The sequence below is a fragment of the Plecotus auritus genome, assembly GCF_963455305.1.
Source record: "Plecotus auritus genome assembly, chromosome: 1".
Classification (NCBI taxonomy): domain Eukaryota; kingdom Metazoa; phylum Chordata; class Mammalia; order Chiroptera; family Vespertilionidae; genus Plecotus; species Plecotus auritus.
The window spans coordinates 102,401,888-102,414,931 of record NC_137770.1 but is presented as its reverse complement, the minus strand read 5'-3'; the positions used below and the strand labels follow the sequence as shown (position 1 = coordinate 102,414,931).

Sequence of the window (13,044 nt, the reverse complement as noted above, 5' to 3'; positions counted from 1 at the left end):
AAAGATGTCACTTAAAGCATTATCTAGAAAAATGACATGTAGTCGGAACCACACAGAAGGGGCCAAGGCTGGTGCCACAGAGCGCACAGAACAAAGCTGTATGCACAGCCACGCCATGGAGGGGTGTTCCTCAACAGGCCCAAGTCCAGATGTTGCATATGTTTCCAGCTGGAACAGCAGTCCCACTACCTGAATAGATCACTACATCCACTACAGTGTAAACTCCTGAAGAGTGGGGATCATGGATCTGTTTTATACTGCCTGACAAACAGTAGGAAGGGGTAACAAATATTGATGAATAAGTGAATAAATGAATAGCATGTAAACCCAGGTTCATGCTACAACACTCTGCCCCTTCCATTTCAATTCCTGCAAAGGCAGGACAATTAAAGGAACCTCCAACCCATTCCTGATTGTCAAGAAGCTACTCTCCACCTGAGAGGTCTCTGCCATGGCTCCCATGAAGACCACGGGAGGGGCCTCTTCCCCATCACCACTAATTAGCATCACTTCCTCATCTTGAAGACACTTCTAGGGCTTGGAAAGATAAATGCTGCACATTCTTCTGCTGCTGAAATGGACTTTACAGAGGTTGAACTTTCTGTACCCTTTCAGTAGCTGTAATGTGGACAACCCCATTAACCCAAGCAAGAACAAGAATGAGGGGGAAAAAATAAAGGAGATCAGTCACAAAGACAACTAATTGTTTTCTAAATAAATGTCATGAGATTAGCACAAGAGGCTGGGTAGAGGAAGGTTATTCTGGAAAAGCCAGACCTTTTGATGTTGGAACAGCTGGTTGAAGATTAATCAACCCAGAAGAATAAAGGGGAAAAGAAGATTATAGTAATTTGGGAGAGGAAGATAGATCAGACATGGCAACTGGTTCACAGACTTAGAATCTAACACCCACTATTCCTTGCGCTCCTGTGGTCTGAGACATGAGTTTATTAGCAAGCTCAGCAACTCCACTGGTAATTTTGCCCCCTCCTCTCCCAAAAGAGCTCTTTTTCAAATGCTTTATAAAGAAACTCAGGAGGCTTGGCTGTGGGTAATGTTATATTCTCTTGTTCCTCCAGACAGCTACAATTCCCAAGGATGGTGGTTTGGCCCAGAGCACCTTTTTCCCATTTCTATACAATTCTTAGCCTTCAGACCCCAGCTCGAAAGCCACTTCCCTGTGAAGCATCCTCTGTACCCCGACTCCTTTTGTTTGATAGCAATATTTGTATTTATCTGTGCTCCCTTCATAGGAGCTTGAGTTCTTGAAAAGCAGGGGTTGGGTCTTAATTATTTCTGGATCCCCATAACTTGGAAACAGAAGAAGTGACTGATAAATATGTGAGCCGTGCTTGGTGGGCAGCATGACTGCTGTGCAGGAACTGGGTGGCTCCTATTGGCATCCCTGTGCAGCAATCACAACTGAAAGTGTGACTAGAGCAGTGGTCGGCAAACTGCAGCTCGCGAGCCACGGTTTGCCGCTCTGTTGACTAATGAGTTTGCCGACCACTGGACTAGAGCAATGAGAAAGACACCCTAAAGCAGCGGTCGCCAACCTTTCGGACCTCATGGACCACCAGTGGTCCACGGACCACCGGTTGGCGACCACTGCCCCAAAAGGAGAGGAGGAGGATGGAGGATGTGTGTGGGGTTACCAGCTCCACACTATACCAGCACATGACTTCAAGCCACATTGTTTTTCATGTATACAAAGGAATTTCTTCAGAACACCTCTCAAGATTATGAAGAGAAAAACTGGTAGTGGATCTGAAAGCACTTGGAATCTATAATAGATCGCACCAATTTAAGATAATAATATTAATACTTCAGGGATAGGAGGTGAAGAAAGCAAAGTATTTATTGGATGGATGGGTAGGTAGGAGGGTAGGTAGATGGATGGATGGATAAATGGATGGATGGGTGGATGGAGGGATGGATGAAGAATGGCTCATCAGCCATGAAGCAGCTAACTGGAAGATAAGGTTAGGAAGTATCTAACTTCACATCTTGCCAGTCCACTATCTCCTGTAAATATCTCTGTAAGAATTATGAATTTAAAAATGGGAAGATATGAGCAGGGACTAGCCCCACCTAATTAACAAAATGTAACCTAATGAGTGCACATAAACTACACCTCTGGTCTGAATGGTAGTAATTCCTTTCTCATGTTTACTTAGCATTTATGTATCACTTTAATATGTATTGATTTAGAGGTATAAGATTGATATTTAATTGACATCTAATAGGTTTCCATCAAGACACTAAAAGAAACATTATAGACAATAATTTTATTTTTAAATTTGAAGAAGGAAATGAGGTTCAAAATGAAAAGAACACAAAAAAATGTTTCAAAAGTAGTGGGGAAAATATACAACTTTCTATCAATGTTAACACCAACCAAAAACCTAAGTTAGAGCACAAGAATCGGTTATAAAGAAAATACACGTGTGTGTTAAATGCCAGCTTAACAGTTTGCTCTGCCAAGGGGTGAGTGAGCTAAAGGATCACTTTCTGAGTTTAATTTCACAGGCAGTCTTTAAGTTTACAGTAAAGGAAAAAGTGGATCCATGCAACTGTGCACCGAGCATATGCCCTGTGTGCCAGGGAAGTGGTTTAGGATGGAGAGACTTAATTTCGCTGCAGCCACAGTGGTAACATTTGGACAATCCGTGGAATAAGGGGATCTTCACACAGAGTCTGGAGAAGCCCCCTTCTAACAGGCTCCCTGTGTTCCAGCAGGTGGCTGTTAATTTGACCAGACTGCAGACACATGTCCTCCAACCTCACCAGTTGAGAGCGTTAACTTTTCTCTCTTTCCCATATGCTTTTTTACATGTCCAGATACATGTGCAGCAGATGGTAGGTAACAGAGAGATTGATCAGCCGAGCAAAAGGCGGAACACCTTGCCCTGGAGGAAGCATCTAAAAACCAATCACCTCCAACCTCTGCTTATGTTCCCCAAAATTTACCTAATCCTTAACATTATTATATTTGAAGGTGGCACCTTGAGAGGTGATTATGTCACTAGGGTGGAGACCACATCATTTAGATTAGTGGCCTCATTTTAAGATACCACAGGGAGCTCCCTCGTTCCTTCTATGTGAGAACATAACAGAACATGTCCATTAACCACCCTGACCACACATCAAATCTGCCAGTGCCTTGATCTTGGACTTTCCAGCCTTCACAACTGTGAGAAATAAATTTCTGTTGATTATAAACCACCCCATCTATGGTATTCTGTTATAGCAGCCTGAATGGACTAAAACACCCCCTTTTCACCTTTGTTTCATTAAGAAAGTATAATCAATTTCCCAGAAATGTACTCATCCAAATCATTAATAAAGTATTGTTAATAGTAAACTATAAATTATTAGTCTGATTATAATCAATTAAGACACAAATAAAATGTTAATAAAATATTAAGACCCAAGTTACATGTGCTTTAATTATCTCTGCTAAGATAAATTTCCACTAGAAAATGCTCTTGTTGTGTTGAGCTTCTCTCCAGGAGAGATATATAAGTTATAACTGGTACAAAGTAACCAACCACAACCACACTCTAATCTCACAGTATGAAGAGGAAAACAGTGAACTTCATCCATTGAGACTCTAATCTGACTCACCTTACTGATTGAGGATAGCTTTAATCAGTGTTCAGTGACTTTAGTTCATCTCTGTTAAAATTGCATTAAAAATCACATTGAAGATATTTCCCTCTACATAAATTCGATACTTTTTCCACTCAAATTCTGAGTTCAATAAGTAAGTTCAAGCAAATAAAATGTTCAACTGACTTGGAAATAGTTGTCTTTCCTCATAAACTCATACTTCTCTATCCCCATGGGACAAAGGGTAAAACAAAACAAATAACAAAACAAATCTTTTATAAACTTAATACTAACTTCCAAACTATCTTTTCCTAAGTCACCTTTTCCTATGCCACTTTCTAGGAAAATATTTGAATATGTGTTTATATGTTTTACATAAAATTAAAAATATGAAATATTTGATGAGCCTATCAAATCCATAATATATCTCTTTTTTTAAAAAAAAATACTCACTTGAAGATATGTATAAAGAAAGGGATAGAGAAAGAGAGAAGGGAAAGGGGGGGGGGAAGAAATATTGATCGCTTGCCTCCCGTACACACTTGGTCAGGTCAGAGTATAGAACCCACAACCTAGGTATGTGCCCTGACCAGGAATCGAACCCACAACCTGTTTGGTGTACAGGATGGTGCTCCAACCAACTGAGCCACCTAGCCAGGGCCATATTTAATCATCTTATCTCCTCATGATAATGACAGAAACAATTGTATAAAGCAATTTAAGTAATATGAGCTTTATACAATTGTTTCTGTAATTATTTTATTCAGAGCATCAACTGATGTTGGGAATCACTATAGAACCAATATTTTCCAATCTATAGTCACTGCTTAAACATCTGATCACTAAAAGGAGTTTTCTTACAATTTTTGGGAGTATTCAGTGATGTGCTGAATACTTATAATCTAGGAAATAAAACTTCCTGTGTCTCACTATGAATAAATTCTTGGAGTATCAGAAATAAACAACACAGACAACAAATAGCTGTACTTTTAGTCATCCAAGTGTTTCTAGTATCTTACTCAAGAAACTCTTGACAAATTACATTAAAAGTATCTTAGTGATGTCCTTCTTACTTTATGAATTTACTTTTCCATTTCTTTTCCAACTGGCTTGTAAAATAGCACAGGGTAAAGACTTCTAAATAATCAAGCTTTCACAAAAATATACTGTCCCCCTCCATGCTACTCTTTTTTTTTTTTTGGTCTAGTAAATAGCATAGTGTCTTCATATAGCAGATACTCAATATTTAGGATTTCAAGAGCAGAAAAGAGCACATAGCTGTAGGTGAGGGGAAGTGAGGATGAATACTGGCCATCCAGGGGGTGAGGAGTCTTACGTTCCAGCTGGAGAAGACCATTTAAATTGGCAAAGAATAGGAGGTCAAGTCAGAACAGGCATGGGAGAAAAGGCAGGAAGATTGCAAAGGCCAGACCTAATAATTTAGACATACTTTGGGCAATATGTATGAAAATGCTACATGTTTTTCTGCAGGAAAGAAATATGACTTAAATGGTGTTTGAGGAGGGACATCATGGAAGAGATGTTAGTTAAGAGAACAGACTAAAACAGGGAGAAAAACATGCTGCCTTTAGCAAGTACCCTCTGAGGATGAAGGTATGCATAGTAGTGAAAATGCAGAAAACTGAATGAATGTTTATGAGATATGCTAGGAAGATATGTATGATGCCTTAACAAGTGGTAAGGTCTTTAGCTTTAAAATAACTGAGTGAGTCCTTCTCTTTCTCCATTATTTATTTACCTCTTGGCCAAAGCCCTAAAACTGAGAAAGTTCAAACTTCTCTCCATTCTTGAGTTCATGTCCTTGGGAAGTGACTCAAGCCAGGACACTTCATTATCCTTCTCCTTCCTCCAGCCCAGAAGGTTTGAATCCCACAAAATTGCCAGTGACCCCTTCAGCTGTTGTTCTGGGACCTGCCCAAATGTCACATGCCTTCCTTCTCTGGACTACACTGAACTTAATCCACTTGAGATGGAAAATTCACAAGACAAGTAGTTTTATGCTTCCTGTATTTCCTAACTGGTGTAGTGTCAAGAATAATCCAGGTGTTCCCATACTGCCTCTTCCCTCTGCCTGAAAGGGATGTCTTCAATTGTTCACATGGTCCAGGCCCAGGGCTGGTGGGACTCATTTGCCTAAGAGAGGCAGATAAATATCAGAAGGGCTGTTCTGAGCCTGAGACAACACCTGGGAGGCCATTCCAAGTTGGAGGAGGGACCCTATGGTTTCATTATATGAAGGCATTGGGAGCCTATGGTGATATTCAATCACAATTTTCTTCTACCTCATTTATTACCAAAAGATATGTTTCAACAAAAATCAGAGCAAAGCTTAAAAGCAAGCAAGATTTCTGAAAGTGGCTTTTGGTGGGGATTTGGGAGCTGCACGTTTTCCCTTCAGGTGTGAATAATCCCAACTCTGGAAGGAACACAGAGGACTCGTGCACCTTGCTTACAAATAAAAGAGATCAAATGAGATCACATCCCACTGATCTCACTGGGGGAAAATTAGTTATTTTGGTGGTTGTAGTAAGGGTTCTTGAGGCAATCCTCAAGGATCCCCAACATGGTTCCAATTTGGTAGAATTTTGTTACACAGATGCAAAAACTTCATGCATTTCTCCAATTGTTATCTTCAGTGGCTTGGTCCCAAGAAGTAGTCTACACTCTACCATTACCCTGAATGTATGGATGCAACTCTTTTCATAATTATTGAGGATTAGGGTACATATTAGTTTCCTGTTGCTACTACAACAAATTACCACAATTCAGTGACTTAAAACCACATGGATTTACTATTTTACATTCTGGGGATCAGAAGCCCAAAATCAGTATAACTGGGTTAAAGGTGAAGATGTTGGCAAGGCAGCATTCCTTGTGAAGGCTCCAGGGGAGAATCCTTTTCCTTGCCTTTTCCAGCTCCTAGAGGCCGCCTGCATTCTTTGGCTCACAGCCCCTCCTCCACTTTCACAGCCATCAGTGTAGCACCTTCAGTCTCTGACTCTCTGCTTCCATTGTCACATCATCTCAGACTCTGCTTTTCTCTTGTAAGGATCCTTGTGATTGGATCCACTTGTATAATCCAGAATAATCTTCCCACCTCAAGATCTTTAACTTAATTCTGTGAAGTCCCTTTTGCCATGCAGAATAATATTTCATAGGTTCCAGGGATTAGGGTTGGGCATCTTTGGAGGCCATTATTGTAACTTCCACGGGGTCTGTGTGGTTGGAGAGCACCATTACCACAGGTCACCGTTCTTCTCTCAGCTTGGTTTCCTCATCTCCAGAACAATGAGTATAAACCTGACCTCCAAGATCCTTCTGATATTATATAAATACATCTATGTTGATCGAAAGACGTTTCTATAAAGATGCTATATAAATGCACCTGTAAGATTACCAACTGTATAAATTATAAGGTAGAGAAAGAACCTAAGGGGACACCCAGATTTCAAGTCTCATTGATAGAGCTAGGACACAAGGTGAAGAAAAGAGTTAGAAAAGGTAGAGTCATCCACATAAAAGGATTTAATTAATGGAATCTTTAAGAATTAATAAATTCTGCAAGGGATAAAAGAAAACAAAAATTATTTGTAGGCTGGAATCCATGAAGAAGAGGAGCTAGCAAATCATTTCAAGCAGAGGCTTGATCTGAAGAAGGTGGAATCATCTTAAATATGCTGACTGAACCGCTTATTTTGAGGAAACATTATAAACCACTTTCTAAAGTGTTTAATAGCCTCGAATTTTGCTTATTTACAAAAGTAATATGTTTCTTAATGTAGAACATACTATTGGGTTACATTATAGAATTTCTTTTAGAAAACAATTATTTCATACAATTAATTGGTCTTTTAGAGTGCTGAAGCTTAATTTAAAAAATACACCAGTTCCAGAGAAACCAAGATGGCGGCATAGGTAAGCACCTAAACTGCTGTCCCGCACAACAATTTCAAAACTACAACTAAAAGACAGAATGGGCACCATCCAGAACCACAGGAAAGCTGGCTGAGTGGAAATTCTACAACTAGAAGGAAAGAGGAAAGCTCACGGAGAAGGAGCGGCAAAGAGCTGAGGTACGGAGATGCGCGCGCAGAGAGGAAGGGCGGCGGAGTGCCTGGCTGGCTTTCTCTGGCGGGAGGGGGAAGGAAGCCCCCGACTGCACTGAACCCCAGTTCTGACTGCACTGAACCTCAGTTCCGGGCGAAACCCTGTGGACCCAGGCTCATACAGGGGGAGTTTGGACTATTAGGTAGAGAGAAAGGCACATGGAGACTCGGAGACTCGGAAACTCAGGGGATCCACAGCGGCAGGGGTCTGGAGGCGCGAGTGCACACAAAGACTGACTGCGGAGGTTACCACAGGCATTCCCTAGCAGAAGGGAGTCGGAAGCTCCTGACTGCACTGAACCCCAGTTCTGACTGCACTGAACCGCAGTTCCAGGTGAGCCCCTAGGAACCCACGCTCTTACGGGGGAAATCTGGACTGTGAGGCAGAAACTCGGGAACCGCGGAAGGCAGAGGTCTGGAGACTCACGCGCAAGGGCAGGGCTGAGGGGAAGCCAAAACTGTCTGCTCCGCCCTGAGACTCCACACCTTCCAAGCTGAGCACAGAGGCTTTTGCAATCTGGCAAGGCTAATTCTATAAGGCTGTCTCCAGCACGGAAAATCTCCCAGTGTAGACACAGCTGATCCTCACAGCCAACTGGCCTGCAGGTCAATTCCTCCCAGTGATACCAACAACAATCAAGACTTAACTACAACAAGGCTGTACACACAGTCCACAAAGGGGTGCACCAAGAGTGTCCACCTCAGGTTAACTGGGAAGGCCGACCCACTGGGCCATATAGGAAACCTAGCACACAAAGCTACCCTACCAACTCAGGGAAGCAGTGAAAAATGGGGAGATGAAGAAACAGATCACAAATGAAAGAAATGGAGGAAAACAAATGACTGGATATAGAATTCAAAACCACGGTTATAAGGCTTTTCAAGAATATCCTAGAAAAGGCCAATAAATATAACGAGACCCTCGAAGATATGAAAAAGGACCAACTAGAAGTTAAACATACACTGACTGAAATAAAAAATATTATACAGAGACCCAACAGCAGACTAGAGGAATGCAAGAATCAAGTCAAAGAATTGAAATACAAAGCAGCAAAAAACACTCAACTGAAAAAGCAAAAAAAAGAAAAAAGAATCCAAAAAGTTCAAGATAGTGTAAGAAGCCTCTGGGACAATTTCAAGCGTACCAACATCAGAATTATGGGGGTGCCAGAAGAAGAGAGAGAGCAAGATACTGAAAACCTATTGGAAGAAATAATGACAGAAAACTTCCCTGACCTGGTGAAAGAAATAGACTTACAAGTCCAGGAAGCGCACAGAACCCCCAAAAAAATGAATCCAAAGAGGACCACACCAAGACACATCATAATTAAAATGCCAAGAGCAAAAGACAAAGAGAGAATATTAAAAGCAGCAAGAGAAAAACAGTTAGTTACCTACAAGGGAGCACCCATACGACAGTCAGCTGATTTCTCAACAGAAACTATGCAGGCCAGAAGGGAGTGGCAAGAAATGTTGCAAGTGATGAATAGCAAGAACCTACAACCAAGACTACTCTACCCAGCAAAGCTATTATTCAGAATTGAAGGGTAGATAAAGAGCTTCACAGATAAGAAAAAGCTAAAGGAGTTCATCACCACCAAACCAGTATTATATGAAATGCTGAAAGGTATTCTTTAAGAAGAGGAGGAAGAAAAAAGTAAAGAGAAAAATTATGAACAATAAATACATATCTATCAACAAGTGAACCTAAAAATCAAGTGAATTAAAAATCTGAGGGACAGAATAAACTGGTGAATATAATAGAATCAGGGGCATAGAAAGGGAGTGGACTGATAATTCTCAGGGGGAAAGGGGTAGGGGGCTGCAGGAAGAGACTGGACAAAAATCGTACACCTATGGATGAGGACAGTGTGGGGGGAGGTAAGGGCAAAGGGTGGGGTGGGAACCGGGTGGAGGAGAGCTATGGGGGAAAAAAGAGGAACAATTGTAATAATCTGAACAATAAAATTTATTAAATTAAAAAAAAATACACCAGTTCCATGTTTGTTGGACCTGAATAATTTAGCTAGGACTGGTGTCTTTAAAAGTTCTGAAGTCATATTTGGTTATATCAAGGAAAAATGACTTGTTTCCAATATTCATCTGTAACTTGATCAAATTACAATAGCATTATTAACCTATATTATAATTTCCATTAAATATGCTTCACAGCCCTAACCGGTTTGGCTCAGTGGATAGAGCGTCAGCCTGAAGACTGAAGGGTCCAGGTTTGATTCCAGTCAAGGGCATGTACTTTGGTTTCGGGCACATCCCCAATAGGGGGTGTGCAGGAGGCAGCTGATTGATGTTTCTCTCTCATCGATGTTTCTAACTCTCTATCCCTCTCCCTTCCTCTCTGCAAAAAATCAACAAAATATATTTTTAAAAAATATGCTTCACAAAAGGTAGTTGTTATCACAGAACAAATTCTTCCATCTAGTTTTCTGAAAAATGTTTATCCATTTTCCTTTAATATACAGTATTATACGTGTCTGTTGTCTGTCTAACTTAATTTCCAAGTGCTTTTTAGTAATATTTAGAAAAATTACTAAATTAGTATTTATCAACAATAAAGACATACAATTAGATTTATAGAGATATCATCACTAATTTGTTCAAAATGAAGAGTTGACTAAAACTCAGAAAGTACTTTCATTTGTAGGCTATTAGTTTAGAAATCCAGGCATCACTTGTATTATAAGACAAGAACATTCCATTTCTGAGAGTTAAATTACCTGATCTGATTTTTAGCAAAAATCTCTGTGAAATGTGGTCTCCAACCAAAACCTAGTTGGTTGTTTCCAGTTCAGGCCAACCAAGCCTTCCCCTATCTTACAAGTGCATGGACTTTTAATATTTCCATATATTGCATTTCAAGAGCATACAAAAAATTCACCCCTTCTTTGGAATTAATGGCCTCCTGAAATGCAAATATCATTCATTAAAATAGCTGATTCAAAAGGCAGTGGGGTATTGATGAAAGAGGCTACAATTCAACACCAATGATCTAATGTCCTAAACATTCATTCGCTACATGAAGAGAGGCAAATTTTTGTAGCTTACCTATGTCTCCCTTCCATAATATATACTAAATTTATACAAAATTAATAATAGTCATATTACAACATAGGTATAGCAAAAACAATGCATGTAAGAGATACCAGCAAATGGTACAGCAAGGGATGAATATGAAAACCTTTCATTCAACATGTAGGTAGCAAACTAAACCCAGCAGCCTGTGGTAGAACCTCCCTCCCTGTCACAACATCAGGGGCGTGAGGCCGTCCAGGTTCTCTTCTCCCGCATTTGTCATAAGGGGGTAAGGCAGGGTCTGAGCAAGGGAACACTGGGTGGAGCGCTCTTCTTTCATTCTGTCTGCAGGACTGACTTCACAGGACACACACCTTTCTGCAGGAGAGGATATGGGCAAGGAAGCTGTGTGGGGAGTGTCTCCAGGGCTGCAGGGGCCCTTGCGGGAGAGCTGAGAGGCCCGCGGGAGGCTGGCAGCGGTGTCCTGCGTGGATGCAGGTGCTCCTCTGCGGTGGCCTCACTCACCCTTTTGAAAAGGCAGGCAACAGAGAAGCACCCACATAGGCGTGCAAAGGAAGCTTCGCACCCCCCTCCTCCCCAAATCAGTATTTTAAAGACAAAAGCGAGCACATTACTTGCAGGGCTGGAAAGCAAATTTGCAGAGGCCAAAGATTAGACAAAAGGCAGGAGCTAGCGACCTACAGACCTGGAAATGATTGTTGTTTTAAAGTGTTTAGGGCCTCCCAGTTCCAAGTCTTTCTCCCTTCCGGGAGCGTTTCCTGGGCCAATGAGGAAATCCCTCAAGGCCTGGGGAAGACGTCGGACAGGGAGGAGGAGGAGACCCCCAAAACTTTCCCGAACTGCGGCATGCCGGTGCTGGCAGCAGCCGCGGACCTTGGAGTCCCGAATTGCAATGGGCATCCCAGGGGCAGCGGCCACCGCTCGCCTCCACCAGGAAAGGGTGGAGCACTGCCTTCGCGCCCGGGCTTCTAGAACGCGAGCCCGGAGGGGAGAGCGGGCGGCGCGACCCGGGGCTGCCCCTGTCGCCAGGGTGAAGGAGGAGATGGAGCCGCGTGTCCATGTCACAGCATAAAGAAAAGGACCTTCGGGTGCACCCGAACGCGCCACCCGAAGCAGCAAAGCTGATGCCACCCGCACCCCCACCTGTCTCGGGCCCTCGGGAACATGTGGTCCAGGTCCCTCGGCGTCCAGGCGGCGCCACCCCCTCCGGAGCGCTGCGCGGAGCCTCCCACCTCCGCAGAAGGCCCGTGGCTTCCACAGAAGCCCGCCGCCCGGCTCCGCCGCGCACCCACCTTGGGCTCCGGCGCCCGGATCCCGCAGCGTCGTGGTCACCACCTTTCAGACTGACAGCCCAGCAGGCAGAGCAGGAGCGCCGCGTGCCCGGCCGCCTCGGCCTCCGCCGACCACTCGGACGGAGCTGCGTTCAGGGTTGCGGACTGCCTCGCCTGCCTCTTTGTCGCCAGTTTACGCGCGCTCGGCCCGCTGTCCATTGGCCGCGCCCCCGTGCGGTACACGCCCTGTCCCCCGGCCGCTCCCTCCACCACGCACCTTTGGTGGGTGCCCCAAAGCCTGCGCTGTCCGCGGGCGGAACCCTGGTGCCCCCTGGCGGTCGCGGCGGCGCCACGGTGGGACTGTGCGCCCCTGAGCCTGGCTCTTGCCACGTGAGGAAGTCCTTGGCTCCCTGCACCTCCGCCGCTAGAGCAAGGGAGCATGACCTTTGGCACCAATACAGCCCTTATCCTCCCATCCCCCGCCATTTGGAAAAAACCCCACCTGCCTTTGAGGTCCGAGGTCTTCACAGGTGGCTAACTGAGGGTCTCAGAGTGTGACCTGCCTCGGTTCCTCAGGGTAATGCCATCCGGCAGCCATTCTTGTCCCAATGCACCTGTGCTCCCAGGGCGGATTTGACACCCACCCTAAAGGTCAACGGGAAGGGAATCCTAAGCCTGTATAAACTGTCCGGAGGCCCTCAGTGCCTGAGTGTTGACAGATGACATCTCTAGGTTGAATTGCGCTTAGATATTTTTGGAAGGTTAGAGTGGGTAGGAAGGAAATTTATCTTGATTGAGGCCTAAGATTTTCTTCACTTTTATTTTGTCTTCACAATAACATGATCTAAGAGGTAGGTATTGTTATCCCCAATTACAGATGAGAAAATAGTCTAAGTAGGATTCAGGAACTTGTCATTAGCACACAGCTGGTCAGTGGCAAGCTAAGGTTCAAATAAAACAGGCTGATCCCAAGGATGAAGCTC

General features: G+C 43.4%; 1 protein-coding gene across 4 annotated transcripts in view; it reads right to left on the bottom strand.

Annotated features, from left to right (window-relative positions):
* Positions 1-12,370, bottom strand: part of LOC308253051 (cyclin-Y-like protein 1) — a 143,267-nt gene extending 130,897 nt beyond the window's left edge. Inside the window, exon 1 of one of the 4 annotated variants that reach the window (XR_013961090.1) lies at positions 12,083-12,370. The gene's annotated coding sequence lies outside the window, so the exon portion shown is untranslated. The remainder of the gene's footprint in view (positions 1-12,082) is intronic. The other 3 variants (XR_013961091.1, XM_080678082.1, XM_080678080.1) reach the window with 3 other exon arrangements.
* Positions 12,371-13,044: the final 674 nt, after the last annotated feature.